This window comes from Ammodytes marinus, assembly GCF_949987685.1.
Source record: "Ammodytes marinus genome assembly, chromosome: 6".
Taxonomy (NCBI): Eukaryota; Metazoa; Chordata; class Actinopteri; order Uranoscopiformes; family Ammodytidae; genus Ammodytes; species Ammodytes marinus.
The window spans coordinates 31,349,949-31,364,811 of record NC_137235.1 but is presented as its reverse complement, the minus strand read 5'-3'; positions in this window follow the sequence as shown (position 1 = coordinate 31,364,811).

Sequence of the window (14,863 nt, the reverse complement as noted above, 5' to 3'; positions counted from 1 at the left end):
GAAATAACTACCCCGAACAACTACCCTAGGCCCAACACCCATCTCACTAGTCTGGCATTTGGTATTAATCCAGTTATACTTTCATCATAAAATTACTACAATAGGCTATATTTAACTAAAACAAAGAAATTATACTGAACTGAACTTGTCAGGAGCTTTCTCCCTCTGCCCTGTTAACAGCACTAATTGCTGCCGCTCCAGTCTGCTCAGCCACACCTGTATCCACTCCTGCCCTAATTAACCTGCCAGCTGCACTGCATTCCCTGCTCATTACCCTCTGTATATAAACCCTGGCTTTCAGTTACTCCTTGTCGGATCGTCTGCTAACCAGCACCAGTTACTCTGCCTGTTTCCTTACGCTTCTGACTCCTATCTGCAATACCGGACCTGCTCTACTCGTTCTCTGAACATGCCCATACACTCCCTTTCCCCCAATCCTTTAATAAACTGTTGAACGTGACGCTATTGTGGTCCTCGCCTTGTTTGGGTCTGACAGAACGATCCGACCAAACATGGACCCAGCGCACGTCTCACCCAGCATGGAACTCGACAACCCTGGACAAACCGCCGCCATGCAGCGCCTGGAACATACAGAGAGTAAGGTTGACCGCATGACAGATGACGTCGCCTCTCTGCTCCAGGTCAGCCAGCAGCAGCAACAACAGATTCAGCAGCAGCAACAACAACTTGCCATGGTTATCCAACTTCTCACCAACCTTACTCCTCCGTCAGCTTCAGCCAGTCTGCCCACCGGCCCAGCCCCCGTGTCCTCTGCCCCGGTCACTGCCGCCGCAGTTGTTGCATTCCCCGAACCCAAGATTGGCAATCCTGAGCGGTTCAATGGTGACCCAACTCAGGTACGAGCATTCCTGACGAGCTGCCGTGTCCAGTTTAGCCTGCAACCCCGAACCTTTGCCACTGAGGGGGCTAAAGTAGGTTATGTGATCACTCACCTGACGGGACGGGCTCGACTGTGGGGAACGGCTTAGTTCGAGCGCCAGATCCCTGCATGTGCTGCCTTCAACCTGTTCGCCGAGGAGATGCTTAAGGTCTTCGACTTGGGATCCACAGCAGCTGAGGCATCACAGACCCTGATGAGTATTCGCCAAGGCAGAAGGACCGTGGCGGATTACTCCATCGATTTTCGTACAGTGGCAAGTCGGAGCCCCTGGAACATGGAGGCGTTGGTGGTTGCGTTCCTCCACAGCCTAGCGGACTACATAAAGGATGAGTTAGTTTCCCATGATCAACCCTCCACCCTCGATGAAGCCATGGCTCTGGCTGTCCGCATCGACCGCAGGATCCAGGCCCGTCGTCGAGAGGGGGGGCGCAGCAGTCCATCCACCAGCACACGGAGCAGCTCGACCGCTCTCCCGTCTTCCCCTGCCACACCATCTTACCAGCCAGACCAGCCTGAACCGATGGAAATCGGCCGCGCCTCACTAACCCCTGCAGAGCGACAGCGACGCATCACCTCTAACCTGTGTCTGTACTGTGGCGGTGATGGGCATCGAGCCGCCACCTGTCCAGTAAAAAGCCGGAGCTCACCGGATGTAGGAGGAATCCGGCTGAGCTCATCGAACATTCGGTCCTCCACCAATAGTAAAACCCTGATCCAAGTCTGTCTTTACCTGTCTGATACAACCCACACTCTGGCAGCCCTGGTGGACTCTGGTGCAGAAGCAAACATTATGGACACAGAACTTGCTCGTCAGCTGGGCTTGGGAAGCCACCGCTTGTCCGCTCCCGTTCCAGCCCGGGCCCTGGACGGTCACATACTTGGCACAGTTACCAGCATCACAGCCCCCATCTCAATGTTGGTGTCAGGCAACCACCAAGAGACCATCCGCTTCCACCTACTCTGCTCCCCGGGCCAACCCTTAATCCTGGGTCACCCATGGCTCCGTCTCCACAATCCTCACCTCGACTGGGCCTCCGGAACTGTCAAAGAGTGGGGAGATGACTGCCACCTGACCTGTTTGCGTGCTGCCTCGCTGCCCACCAGCTCTATACCCCCCAGCACTGCACCTGACATTTCTAACCTTCCTGAATGCTACCATGGCCTCCGGCAAGTGTTCAATAAGACCAAAGCCACATCTCTGCCCCCACACCGTCCGTACGACTGCGCCATTGACCTTCTTCCTGGATCTACTCCACCTAAGGGTCACCTCTACTCACTGTCTCCTCCAGAAAGAAAGGCCATGGAGGATTACATCAGGGACTCCTTAGCAGCTGGTATCATCCGCCCGTCTTCTTCTCCTGCTGGTGCCGGGTTCTTCTTCGTGGGAAAGAAAGACGGTTCTCTTCGGCCCTGCATTGATTACCGAGGTCTGAACGACATCACTGTGAAGAACCGGTATCCTCTGCCCTTACTCACCTCTGCTTTTGAGCTGCTTCAGGAATCCACAATTTTCACCAAGCTGGACCTTCGTAATGCGTACCACCTAGTGCGCATACGAGAAGGCGACGAGTGGAAAACAGCATTCAACACCCACACCGGCCACTACGAGTATCTGGTCATGCCATTTGGCCTCACCAACGCACCAGCGGTATTCCAGGCTCTGGTGAATGATGTGTTGCGGGACATGCTGAATAAATTCGTCTTTGTGTACCTGGACGACATCTTGATTTTCTCCAGAACCCTGTCTGAACACACTCGTCATGTCCAACTGGTCCTCCGTCGTCTCCTGGAGAACTCCCTCTATGTCAAAGCTGAGAAGTGCGAGTTCCATGTTCAGTCTGTGTCATTCCTGGGATACATCGTGGCTGAGGGAAATATCCAGATGGACCCCGCAAAGGTCTCGGCAGTTTCTTCCTGGCCAGTTCCGGAGAATAGGAAGAAGTTGCAACAATTCCTTGGCTTTGCCAATTTCTACAGGAAATTCATCCGGAACTACAGCACCGTCGCCGCTCCCCTCACCACTCTGACCAGTACCAAACAACCCTTTGTCTGAACCCCAGAGGCTAACAAAACCTTCCAGACCCTCAAGGCCCGCTTCACCACGGCACCCATCCTCCTGATGCCGGATGCAGACCGACAGTTCATCGTCGAGGTGGATGCCTCGGACATGGGAGTCGGGGCCATACTTTCTCAACGGGCAGAGGAGGACAACAAAGTGCACCCCTGTGCATTCTTTTCCCGCCGGCTTTCGCCTACAGAGCGCAATTATGACATTGGAAACCGTGAGCTTTTGGCCGTCAAGCTTGCCCTGGAGGAGTGGCGTCACTGGCTGGAGGGGTCCACGGTCCCGTTCCTGGTCTGGACAGATCACAAAAACCTCGAATACATCCGCACTGCCAAGCGCGTCAACTCCAGACAATCCCGCTGGGCCTTGTTTTTCACCAGGTTCAACTTCACCCTGTCATACCGCCCAGGTTCACGTAATACCAAGCCGGATGCTCTTTCCCGCCAGTTCCAGAAGGAGGACGCCCCTTCCCAGGAACCTGCCCCCATCCTGCCTGATCCCTGTATCATAGCTGCTTTGACTTGGGATGTCGAGGAAGAGGTTCAAGAGGCAATCCGTGACCATCCCGGCCCCAGTGCATGCCCTGATGACCGTCTCTTCGTCCCTGAGAACTTAAGATCCCGGGTCATACAGTGGGGACACAACTCCCGCCTTGCCTGCCATCCGGGTTCAGCCCGCACTTGCCATCTCCTTGCCCAGCGCTTTTGGTGGCCCTCCTTGAGAAGGGACGTCAGAGAATTTGTCCGTGCTTGCCCCACCTGCAACCAGAACAAATCCTCCAATCAGCCACCCGCTGGATTACTCCAGCCTCTGCCGGTGCCCTCACGACCCTGGTCCCACGTCTCCCTGGACTTTGTAACAGGCCTGCCCCCATCGGATGGTATGACTGTCATTCTCACTGTGGTTGACCGGTTCAGCAAGATGGCGCACTTCATTCCCCTCCCGAAACTGCCATCTGCTAGAGAGACAGCCCAGAGTGTTGTAGATCATGTCTTCCGTCTACACGGGCTGCCCAAGGACGTGGTCTCAGACCGAGGCCCACAATTCACCTCTACATTCTGGAAGGAGTTCTGCCATCTTCTAGGGGCCACAGTAAGTCTCACATCTGGGTTTCATCCCCAGTCCAATGGTCAGTCAGAGCGGGCGAACCAGGAACTGGAGAAGGCGCTCCGTTGCATGGCTTCCCGTAAGCCCCAGACTTGGGCGCAACAATTGACATGGGTAGAGTACGCCCACAACTCCCTCACCTGTTCTGCCACCGGTATGTCTCCATTCCAGTGTGTATATGGCTACCAGCCCCCTCTGTTCCCCAGCCAGGAAGGAAAGGTTTCCTGCCCGTCTGCCCTCGCCCATGCTCGCCGGTGCCGCCGCACCTGGTCACAAGCCCGTGCCACACTACTCAAGTCAGTAACCAGCTATGCCACTGGGGCTAACCGTCGGAGGACACCAGCACCCACTTACTGTGTTGGCCAGAAGGTGTGGCTGTCAGCCAAGGACCTGCCGCTGAGGGTGGAATCACGTAAGCTAGCACCTCGGTTCCTCGGCCCATTCCCTATCCAGAGGATCATCAGTCCAACCGCAGTCCGGCTCCAGTTGCCAGCTTCCATGAAGGTGCACCCCACTTTCCATGTTTCAAAAGTCAAACCAGTGCATGTAAGCCCACTGGTCCCAGCCGCACCTCCTCCTCCTCGCCTCATTGACGGTGGGCTGGTGTACACCGTTCAACGCCTGCTTCAGTCCAGACGGAGGGGTAGGGGCCTCCAGTATCTCGTCGACTGGGAGGGCTATGGGCCTGAAGAGAGAATCTGGGTGCCGTCCAGTCGAATTGTGGACCGGACTCTTATCGCCGACTTCCACCGTCTGCACCCGGACCAGCCTGCCATCCGTCGGGGTCGTCCTAAGGGGTCCCGTCGCTCCTCCTGCCCAGTTCCTGACCCTGCTCTGGCCCCTGATGGCACCTCTCAGGCCCCCTCGGAGGATGAGGCCAGGGAATCTGACCGCTCAGAGGAGTTCTGACCCTCCGCCCGCCCTGTTTGACGTTTTTTGGGGACTTCTGGGGCCGTCCCTTAGGGGGGGGGTTCTGTCAGGAGCTTTCTCCCTCTGCCCTGTTAACAGCACTAATTGCTGCCGCTCCAGTCTGCTCAGCCACACCTGTATCCACTCCTGCCCTAATTAACCTGTCAGCTGCACTGCATTCCCTGCTCATTACCCTCTGTATATAAACCCTGGCTTTCAGTTACTCCTTGTCGGATCGTCTGCTAACCAGCACCAGTTACTCTGCCTGTTTCCTTACGCTTCTGACTCCTATCTGCAATACCGGACCTGCTCTACTCGTTCTCTGAACATGCCCATACACTCCCTTTCCCCCAATCCTTTAATAAACTGTTGAACGTGACGCTATTGTGGTCCTCGCCTTGTTTGGGTCTGACAAACTTGTGTTAAAAACCATTATTATGCTTTAAATTAATAAATAAACACACAATAAAATTTCGCTCGCGCGCTTCGCGCGCTCGCATGGGAAATCCGCTTCTGTCTCACTCTAAACAATTTCCAAAAGTTGAGAACCCTGGATAGTAGTGCATGACAGTGGGCTAGACCTAGGTTGCGTTCCGAATCGCATACTTTCTACTATATAGTATGTAGAAAAAAGATTTAGGATGTCCCGATTCTTATGGCCGGATTTAGGAAGGTTAGAAGTACCCGGATGTCCTACTTCATGCGGCCAAGATTGTTAGTGTTGAAAAGTGCATCCTATTCCTATATGGTCTAGATGCAGCCGCTGCCGCCTACCAGTGCAGCTCGGCCAAACATGCCAAAAACGCCCATATCTGCCAAACACGCCCATATCGGCCAAAAACGCCTACAGCTTGTTGCTATGGTTGCTCTGCACTAAACTGTGTGACGTTCTTCCTGTTCCGTTCTGTTGGTTAATATCGCGCTAGCCAGCTAGCTGCTCTTGCTGCCGTCAATGTTGAGACCATTTCACCAGCAAAATGTTTAAAACAGGACATTACAGCACAGTTAAAAACAAGAGAATCAGCATCCGCTACATTAAACATGAATACTAAGTGCTCATAGTACAGGAGTTACGTCTCCAGCGAGAGTATGGATTACAACAGTCAGCTGGGACTGAAACAGACACCCCCCTGCTCTTCTATATCAGGTAAGTCAATACAAATGTTTTATTCGCCTACTTCGTTACCTAATGTTATGTTTGTGTTATTCAAAGGATTTTGTTGGTTAGAAAATAGCTTAACGTTACAGACCAAATAGCTTCTTTATAAGTCTTATCTGAATGATAATTAGTATATGATAAAAATGATTAACATGTGTTTGTTTGTATATTAAATTAGACTGGCATCTGGTCAGCATATGAGGTAACAGGTTAGGTGTTACTGTTAACATTATTTTGGTGGCAATGTATAATTTATTTGACTATGTTAATTAATGACTAACATGATTTTTATGTGATGTGTCTTTTGTGAATAGATTTGCAAGCTACGGACACCTGACATTTTGGAGCTTTGCATCAACAAAATGGTCTGGGTCTCCATAGCCAAATCATTTAAGTTGTTAATTAAGTTGTCACACCTGCACGTCCTTCAATGGTGCTTTGTTGGTAGTTACATACTTTATAATACATAAACAAGATGTCATTGTATTTGTGTAGACTTAAAGGCTAAACTAGCGACTCAGTCCCCTCAAATACATCAGTGTAATTAAGTGTTTCTCTATTTTTAGGTGCACATGAACTTTGTACAACATTTTGTCAAAATCAATGAATAGGTGCACATGAACTTTGTACAACATTTTGTCAAAATCAATGAATATCTCCTCACAATATGCTACCTGTCCGTACTGTCTGAGCGCTGAACAAAAATCTGATGTTGATACACAGCCTACATGCTGTGTTTTCGCACATCATTCTTTTTAGTTTTAGTTTTATGTTTCTGTGTACCTTGTGTTAATGTGTATGCTTTACTGCACTGCTGTGTGTCGGCCATGACCCTCTTGAAAAATACCTTTCAGTCAGAAGAAATGGATTAAGGGCAGTTATATTTGTTTGATTGCAATGAGCCTCATGAGAGACTCTGCTTCTGTTCCACATAGCGAGTCTCAGAGCTATACATCTGAACATATTTAGTGGGCTTTTTCAAAAAGCTCCAGCTCTTCCATACGTGCAGTAATCACAATTAAACAGTACTTGCTGGGTTGCCAAGGTGGTTGTCCGCAGGTTTGGGGGCTGCCTTTATTTAATATATTGTGTATTTTCTGATAACGAAGGTTTTTTTTGTCCCAGAGAGCCTGCAATTCATATCAAATCAAAGATGTCACTGACCAATGGGTCTGCCATATTCAGTGTCAAAAACTTCTTGTCTGTTTTTGCTACACTTTGCCTGCTGTGGAAATGGACCAATTAAAAGAAGCTTTAGTGTCAAAAAGGTTAATTTAGTCTAACTTGGTAAATTAACTTGTATGTTCATGTAAACAGACTAGTATTAATTTGTTTGTTCCTTGACATGTTTCGACTACTTCCTGCTGTCTTCTTCAGAAGCGTCAGCTGTTGCTGTGACGCTCGTTGTGTCAGCTGATGTTAAAGACTGCAGGAAGTAGTCGAAACATGTCAAGGTACAAACAAATTAATACTAGTCTGTTTACATGAACATACAAGTTAAGCTTCAGTGTCAATTAACCGTAAACCTTTGGGGTGGAAAAAGAGCGGAAGTGTGAGCCTTAACTTGGTCAGTGACATCTTTGATTTGATAGGATTCTCAGGCTCTCTGGGACAGAAAAAAACGTGTTATTTTAAACTAAGAAATATTAAATAAAAGGCAGCCCCCTGAACATACGGCCAACAACCTTGGCCACCCAAAAAGATGATTGCATGTAGGGAAGAGCTGGAGCTCTTTGAAAATGTCCACTCAAGATTTTCAGATGAATGACTGAACGCAAACAGATACTCTGATGAGGACATATTGCCATGTGCATTTGATGATTTCCCACAAAGTGCAATGTTTCAACATATTTTTAAAACAAAACTCATTTTCATATCATTGTTGAGAAAATATATTCATAATTGTTTTGGCTGTAAATAAACTATTTGAATATTTTTGTCATTGAAGTCCATCATTTAAGAACCTGGGAAAGTGTCTGACTACACAACAACAAAAGCAGAACAGTTCATCAAAATAATATTTTTTTTTAAGATACTTAGACACTTTACAAAAAAATTGCATTATGCACATACAATCAGTATGGAAAAGCATGTGAGATGTAATATTAATAATACTTATATAAATATATAGCCTATATATATAACATTATTATAATTTAATAATACTTCAGTCTCTTATAATATTATTAGCGACTGAAGGCTATTTACTTTTTATACAGTCACATAACAATGTTAAATCTAAACTTTCACGAAGCATCTCAGTCCTGGGTAAAGCAAAGCATATATTGGATCACAAATCATTGCATATTCTTTACTGCCCAATGATCTTACCTTATTTAAATTACTGTGTGGAGGTCTGGGGGACCACTTACAAAAGCTCACTGCAACCACTAGTCACACTTCAAAAACGAGCCATAAGAATAATCAATAAAGCTGGATATTATGATCACACCAACCTCCTCTTTTTACATTCCCGCATCATAAAGTTCAAGGACCTGGTTGAATATCAAGTTACACAAATCATGTTCAAAGCTAGAAACAAACTGCTACCAGGTAACATTCAAAAACTTTTTTTTGACAGAGAGGGGGGTTACAATTTGAGGGAACAGTTAAACTTTAAGACACTGGCTGCACGCATGACTTTAAAATGTCATTGCATCTCAATTGGTGGTGTGAAACTGTGGAATGGTATGAGCACGGAGCTAAAGCAATGTCCAAACATGATTCAGTTCAAAAAAAAATTCAAAGCAATGATTTTTAACAGGGATAAGGGAGAGATTTAAGACGGAAAGTATGTATGTGTGGATATGGATATGTGAGTTGTACAAATATGGAGATATGGACGTATGAATTGTGTTGATGCATATGGTGGATGGATGTATTTTTGTATGGATGTATAGTGGATATTTCATTTCATTTTTCGTTTGATTTTTGTTTATCCTCAGGAGACCAATTGAGGGGTGGCCCTCATTTGCAATGGTGTCGAGTATATATGGATATATGGATTGTATAAATATAAAAATAATAATAATAATGTAAAAAATTATTATAAAGTTATTGAGCTGTGGAAAAGGGGTTGGATCAAATAAGTTTATACTTCTTCCTACTCCTTTTCAGGCATATCAATTCAATATGTTATTTGTTTATTTTTTGTTTTTTTTTGTTTATTTTTATTTGTGAAATCATTTGAACATATTTTTTATTGTATTTTCATGCTTTTAATTTGTCTTTTTTTGATATGTCTGAAATAAAATTGAATCAAACAATTGCATAGAAAACCGACGTGATAATGTTAAGTCTAGCAGTAATCATACATGCTCACAGTTTCAATAAGCACTACTCATAGACTTTAAAAGAGGGGTACTACAACTGCTAATAGGGATGCTAAAGGAACACTAGAGCAGAGAGGTGTGTATCTCCTGCTCTGTCCGCAGCTGCGAGGGACTGCTGCGCGAGGACTCTGCCGCCTGTCAGTGCTCTAGGAAGGAGGAGAGGCAGGGGAGGCACCCGCTGATCGTTGATTAGAGTAAAGAGCGATACTTGAGCGAAAAAGTCACCAATAACACCAGAAAAAGTAGCTAGATTTGTCTCTGGTCGCTTTTTTGAAGAAAACGTCGCCAGAGGTGTCTGAAAAGTCGGTAAGTATAGCGACAACATCGCTAAGTAAGCAACAATGGGACTGAGCTGCGGCCTTGAATTAGTTCTGTAGCGTTACGCATGCGCACGAGCTGTAGGCGTTTTTGGCCGATATGGGCGTTTTTGGCAGATATGGGCGTGTTTGGCATGTTTGGCCGAGCTGCACTGGTAGGCGGAAGCAGCTGCATCTAGACCAGGCCCCCAGGATGCTGCCTTCTCCGAGCAGCCAGCATGGACATGTGGCCAACCCATTGGTATTGCATGATAAGGGGTGGAGCTTATTTTCATGCGGCCCGTAGGCAGATGTCCCTGTCCACACAGTACAAGCAGCGAACAAGATTGTGTCTCTGCAAATTTTTTCTGGATATCAATCATAGGCTCATACTTATCTTTAGACCATATACTATTAAAATGTAAGTTTTCTCATTTCAAAACGCCACCTCAAGCGTTTTATTAGCCCAACGGCTTTTAACGGCTTTCAGTTTGTTTTCGCCAGGCTAGATGCTACAGAACGAGACACCCGCCTCCAGTCCGCTACGCTTGCCGCCCTCTTTCTTGATAGGTCCATAATGCCGCTACGTCCATGCTACGTAATGCTTTGGGCCGCATGGAATTTCCGGATTATACTTCCTTGTTGCTTCTCTGCGCCTATGAGCAGCTTTCATAGGAATGAATGGGCGCCATGTTTCAATACGTGTCCATTTCTTTATATGTCCATGATCTAGACCCTTCTCTCCTATTTGGGCGATTCTGACCCACAATCCAGTGCGCACGTGAAGTGACGTAACATCGACGAAGCCTCCATATGAAAACAAACGGGGATGCGACGGATATAAAAGCAAGAGGCAAGATCAAGGCGCAATGTTATGATGAAATAAGAGAGTAAAGTATGTCCCAATAGTATGCCTACTGCATCCTAACTAGATTCTTTTTATCGTTGGATGTAGTATGTAGAATAGAAAAAAGAAAGAGTATGCGATTCGGAACGCAACCCTAGTTGAGGTAGCCTGCACAATGGAAGAGAAACCTAGACAGAAGTTACCACTGCCACCGTTACTTGCACCTGCTCACCATTTACAAAAGGCAAAGAAAAGAAAGAAAGACATCAAGAAAAGAGCAGTTACATACAGCTCGAGGTGGACAAACGGGAGTCAACATTGGAATCACTGTTCAGTGATGGCGACAGCTGAGGATGCTGAATGGCTTGGAAAGTGACGCAATGGTTGCCGTCTTTCTCTTGTTGGACAGGTAAGCCTTTGTTTTGTTTCCTGTAAAATGTGTGTTATGGCGAAGTCTAGCCAAGGAAGCTATTTTTGTTGCGTTAGCCATATTAGCCTGATGCTAACGTTAGCTCCCCAGTCGTTCTAGGCTAGTAGGCACATTACAAGCTGCATTAGCTAAACACAGATCAATGAGACCACCTCCTCCTCCACCTTTGTCAAGTATTTATCCAGAGTCTCTCGGTGAGTAAAGCTTGATATAGAAGTGAATATGTGTGCTATGCTACAATACTGTTCTCTATGATGGGCAATACATAGGCCTAGACAATGCGTTAAATGATATAGGTATCAAATATATGCGCAGACAGTGGGTATAGACAATGTCAGTTAGTGTATACTCTGTGTATATGGGGGGAAAGAGAAACAAACATGCCAACATGAATTTTGAACCATCTTTGGGTATCCTGCCTCGAATTGTCCTCCTGTAAAAGCTCCCCTATATAATGTATACACAGTCAAAACCGAAATTATTCATAACCCTGGCAAATCGTTTTATTATAAGTAATTCCCATGCATTTTGGTCAATGAACTTCCAAGTCAAGGCAAAATAATGCTGTAACAAACATGTGAACCTACATATATATATACTTTTTTTTAAATGTATAAAAATAACATAATACAGGGTACAGCTGTAAGATAACCCTTTTATGTGGAAATTCAAAATACTATACAATGTCAGGTAAAATGAATGCATCACTAAACTTACAATACTTATTCTTATGCCAGGTATGGAAAAGTGTACAATAAAAAGTCCAGGAAGTGGAGCCTGTACACAATGAAGGAAGAGAAGGACTACCGCTACATCATAGACCTCCAAGGTGAAATTCTCCAGGAGAATTTGTCTGGGTTTGGGGGCTTCTGTTGGGTGTCCCTGCACCAACCAACCAGGAGCTGTTGCAGACTCAACTAAGCAAAGGACTAGGTTAGTATGCTTACATTATTGTATGAGCATACATGTTTTACTTTGCTATGTAACACAGCATATGAAAATCCATTTAGCTCTGGTCTAAGGAATGCCAAAGTGTAAAGATTTGTGTCCGGGTTCCACCAACCATCATGAGGTATAATATTACAGATCCAGAAGTGCTGGTCAACCTATTATCTGAAGAACAACAATAATAATAATAATAATAATAATGGATTGGATTTTTTATATCAAAGTGCTAGGATAAACCACGTGTCATGAAGGCTTTTCTCTGCAGCTCTTTGTAAAACCCCTAATACCGTTATTCATTGTGTGTGTCTTCTGATATTCTCTCCTAAGGACAGTCACTGCCACAGCTGATGCAGCCGTGTGCAGAACCAGACCAGACCTGTCTGCGAAAACTGGACCCCTGGACAAAGTTTATGACCATGTTTTATATTGAATAAAAAAAAATTGTCACACAACATTGGTTGTAATTATTTTGTGCAACATTTACAGAGATGATAAATGTTATGTCTTGATATCCGTAATAATAACAAAAATTCAAAGTAATTTTAAATTTTTTATTCAAACATAATATCAAAACAAAAGGACTAAGTATCTTCAGGTCCTCCTGGGAATAAATAGAAATATAAAACTATGTACATTGAAATAAATAACTAATAAGTACAGATACAATTAAACTATGTGTTTATTGCAACCTGTTGGGTATAAATCCTTTGAATTGTCCATGTGGATCTGGGAAGCGGCCTCTTATTTTCTACACTCAGCAACTAGGTATGACCACAGCACTTGTGCTCCACATCTGTTGGCACTTCTCTGCAGCTGTGGCAGACGCACCAGGTGGGTTTATCTGTCTTTTGAGGGCCCGATGGAGGAGGATCTGCTGATGCCAATGTTAGCTGGTCCAACATGAGGCTGGGGTCGCATGTCAAGCAGAGCTGGAGCAGATGATGCAACATTTGTAGATGTAGTCTTTGAATTCTTGCCTGTAAAGTAATACATGATTATTAGTTGTATTTATTGAATACAGTGTTGTATTGTCCTCTAATAGGTAGGCTATTGTGTGTTCATGGTACATGGCATCTCAGTATACAAAGTTGCTGGTAAGGTTTATGTCTCAGATACAGTCAGCTCATACGCAATCCTTAGAGTTTTGCAAAAAACTCACCTTGTGAGCTCTGACAAGCCAAACAATGAATGATAAATAAAGTGTCACGTAGCCTACTACACAAAACATGTGGGTAAACTGTGATAGAAATAACATGTATTGCTGATTTTTTTAAAATTTGTATTACATTTCTGATACCAGTCCATCTATGCATATGTGCTAGCTTGACTGCTGTGAGTACTACTACTAACAGTAGGCCTTATCATGTTTGTTTTAAACATTTAGCATTGCAATATTAGGTGTGTTCTTACCGGTGAAGGAAACATTGTAGTTCGTCGAGAAATGTAGCCTCCAGTTAGCTAGCCGCTCTCTGCTCAGTGAGGCGGTGTTGCACCGAAAGCTGTGACCTGTCAGAATGTGTGACCCTAGAGGGCGCTGTTCTTATTTCTTAACTGATTTCAATAGACTGTAGACATATAACAACCCAGTCTCACAGTGAAATGTTTTAATAATTATGTTGGTCCACAGTTGAAAACAGTTTCATAAAAACAGCCATGCAATTGAGATTATTAAGTTATTTGCTTCCAATTTAAAATTATTGCGCAGTGGAAAAAGTATAGCCTACACATTTCACTGTGATGGGTGGGTTATTCACCTAAAGAAAAAAACAATCTGACCATTTCAGTGCCAATTTTGAGAAACTTCTACGATTTGCGCAATGGACCAACGTTTTCACATATCTTATATTTCACTATGAGACCTTGTTAATCAATAAGAACAGCGCCCTCTAGGGTCACACATTCTGACAGGTCACAGCTTTCGGTGCAACACCGGCGCAGCGGCCAGGTTGCTAAGCAGCAGAGCTGCGCTCGTGCACGGCTGTGTACAGAGGGTTGGGGGAAGGAAGTCCTGGGGGGTGGGGGAGTGGTTAAACGGAACTCCGAGGAGAAGCTAATTTCAAATCATGTTAGCTCTCTCACATTGTATAGCTTTAATTGCGTTAAAAAAGCGTTAATTTTGACAACCCTAATATTTTTGTAATTTTTATTGTAACATCAACCTGCCTAATGGACTACAGATGAAAATTAGCCCCCGGGCTACAATCTGACATTTTTACGTGTACTGCCGTACATGCTCATTAATGTGCATTGTCCTGAAGTCAAGTCAAGTCAAGTCAAGTTTATTTATATAGCACAATTCAGACACAAGGCCACTCAAAGTGCTTTACAGGGGCAAGATTAAAATACACAATACACATTATAAAACTCGATTTAAAAACATTTAAAAGCAAATAAAATGAAAATTGTAGGTTAAAATGGAAACAAAAGTCTTCAGACTCGATTTAAAAGAACTGGGAGTTGCAGCAGACCTCAAGTTCTCTGGGAGTTTGTTCCATATTTTTGGTGCATAATAACTAAAAGCTGCTTCTCCTTGTTTAGTCCTAACTCTAGGGACTGTAAGTAGACCTGTCCCAGACGACCTAAGGGCTCTGGACGGTTCATAACGTATCAGCATATCAGTAATGTATTTTGGCCCTGAAACAAATTTATAAATAAATAAATACATTTATTTTTGTCAAAAGTCTTATTTTAGATTACAACACCAAATCCGAAAAAGTTGGGACGCTATGTAAACCAATTTCCCATTCTTGCTTTAAATACAATTTCAGATGCTCAATTGAGAGTCTTCAGAGTCTCCACTGAGATATTTGGTGCTACTCATAGGACCACAGCAGTGGCGTGCACAGGTAGACCTGAAGTGGTGCTGAAG